Genomic DNA, 2,500 nt, shown 5'->3' with positions numbered 1-2,500 from the left:
AAAGATTAAAGCATTTAAATAGATCTGGATAGAACAGATTGTATAATCTAAGAGGAAAGAATCTCATTATGGAGCACACTGTGAGTGTGTTAATAACAATCAAACATTTTTGTAAATCATCTATATTAATTCACTTGGACATACAGATGTGGAATCGAAAAATATCTAAATTCTCATTTATATGTTCCAAAAGATGCTACAAGTCGTTTGGAAACTAAGAATCACACGAAATGCTTGTCCACTTGTTCTTACCTAATATTAATCATAGTAGGCCTTAATTCTTCACGACCGGACCGCACCTTCCAAAACCCAGGGCTTTGCTCCAAGACCCTCACCTGACTGCCATGGATTTGGTCTCATAATCTGATATTATTCTTTGCCTGAGCAGATTATTTCACATATCAGAGAGGATAATTTTACCCTCTCTTTATGACTGTGTCCTTTGGGCTATCATTATGTAAACATATACTTTGATTACTTCACTGTTCAGTTACAGCCTAAAATTATCATAAACTAGCAAGGTTCCTGTAGGCAATTTCTCTTCAGGTAGCATTCCACGGTGGTAGTTACTAAAACATCAACAATGACTGAGCTTAGAGGAGAGACAAATGTAACATTATCTTTATCAACAGCTTTTCTAATTTCTCTTTTAAATATTAAGTACTCAATTCTAAGGTATCTACAACAAATATTTTCTACAGACAATTAGTAACAGCAAAATAAGATATCGTAAAATATTTTCGTAAATCAAGGAAAAGGGTAAATGGGCGAGACAAGCAGTACTCGTAATTGGCTCATTGGTGACTTAGTACAAGTGTAGCCATCTATGTGTAAAAACACCTTAAACAAATAATCTCACAGTGGGCATGACGTACGTATATACCCTTCCCATCGGCATGGTTAATGACAAGACCAAAGACTGAGGAAAACTGCACAACAAACATCATCCCTCATTGCCACGAGATAAGTCTTGCTGCAAATACACATAAACTGCCCTTGAAAAGTGAACTGTGCAACAATGCACTGAATATATTTGGGTCCCCCAATGAAAGTTTCTAACCTTGTTTACTCACAGAATAAAAATAAAGCAGGTAACTGTCCATAACAGATCTACAATAAGCAAAACAATGGTTTAAGAGCTTCATGCTCCGCCAAATGCCAGAACACCATTATCGACATTTTTAGACAGAGCTTGCACTAGTTCTTTACCAGACAATACTCAAGAGAGGGGTCTACAAACTCTAGCTTGACAAAATATATGTAGTGGCATAAGCAAAGTATGGAGGCCAAAGCAACTAAGTCACTGCAGGTATAACTGACTGCCCCATTATCCTTTTTAAAGGATTCATTAAAATGGCAGTTTTTTTTTTATAAATTCCTGAATGTGGCAGTACTGCTTATTTTGCTGGATTTTTCCACTGTCCTATTCTGAACAATTACCAGGCACTATAAGAATGCTGTAACAAGCAGAAATGGATCTGGATTAAGTTTTTCTTATAAAACTAATATTCAACCGAAGAAGAGAAATAACTAAAGTAAAATAAAACGTATTTGCTATAAAGTAAAGATACTTGTTTTGTTTCACCATAAGCTATATATGGTATATAAATGCTTAGCTGACATTTATGCTTACCCACTGGCCTCGTGTCAACTGGCACAAAGGCAAAGGCCAACAAATTCCACCATACATATCCTGCCAAGACTGAGGTTGTCAACCACCAAGGCATCATTGTCAAATTTAGGAAGCAGTCCAAGCCCTACCTTACAACAGTACAAGTGGTGGAGATTGTCTAAATTTAGCTAGAACACGAAACACAAAGCTACAGCAATTGCTTGCCAACCACTTCTGTGTTGGACTCTGTAATGTAGGCCAACCATTATGGATTGCATTGACTTTCATGTGGATTTGGATAGGACAGAGCCAATATAAATAATAGATAGAAGTCCTTTTTGAGAGCCACTGTATGTCTCTTATTGTAAACATTAGTCCAACACAAGTATACTATCACTAACACAATCACAAATCTATTCAAGAAGTAAATATTCCAGGATTTACATATTATCAATATGCATTCTACATCTACGATTTCAATACAAATTTCATTCAAATTTCCATACTGAACTACAGGAGTTACAAACCCAAAGTCTGCAACACTCACACCATGAAGTTACAAATACCAACGGGAAATATAAGAACTGTTATCTTTACATCAAAAACGACATTTTCCTGAAGTTAATGTCAACACGTAATGCCAAGTGCCATTATATTAATCCCTCTGTCAATAATCATCATTTCTACCTCGACAGGTCCACACAGACAGCAGTTTACCTCTCCAAGCTGTGAAAATAGTTCCCAGTCTTCTAGATCGCGAGAAAAATGCCGAATCTTGAATAGAGGAAGAGAGAGAAAAGGGGACACAGGGAGCACAATAACCAAGGACTAGATAAGTTGTTATCATTCAGTCATGTCATACGGGTGTGAATAATACCGTGAATTCAC

The 2,500-nt window shown here is 36.5% G+C and overlaps 1 protein-coding gene across 8 annotated transcripts in view; it reads right to left on the bottom strand.

Annotated features, from left to right (window-relative positions):
- LOC125025650 (E3 ubiquitin-protein ligase wwp-1-like) overlaps positions 1-2,500 on the bottom strand; it is a 31,088-nt gene that overhangs the window by 28,414 nt on the left and 174 nt on the right. Inside the window, exon 1 of one of the 8 annotated variants that reach the window (XM_047613756.1) lies at positions 2,490-2,500. This exon is cut by the window's right edge and continues 8 nt beyond it. The exons of 5 other annotated variants lie outside the window; for them this stretch is intronic. The gene's annotated coding sequence lies outside the window, so the exon portion shown is untranslated. Of the gene's footprint in view, positions 1-252; positions 523-2,329; positions 2,433-2,489 lie in introns of those variants that run through there. 2 more of the 8 variants (XM_047613755.1, XM_047613754.1) reach the window with 2 other exon arrangements.

The sequence above is a fragment of the Penaeus chinensis genome, chromosome 5 (genome assembly GCF_019202785.1).
Source record: "Penaeus chinensis breed Huanghai No. 1 chromosome 5, ASM1920278v2, whole genome shotgun sequence".
Taxonomy (NCBI): domain Eukaryota; kingdom Metazoa; phylum Arthropoda; class Malacostraca; order Decapoda; family Penaeidae; genus Penaeus; species Penaeus chinensis.
Note: the sequence above shows the minus strand (reverse complement) of the source record. Positions and strands in the feature narration are given on the sequence as shown.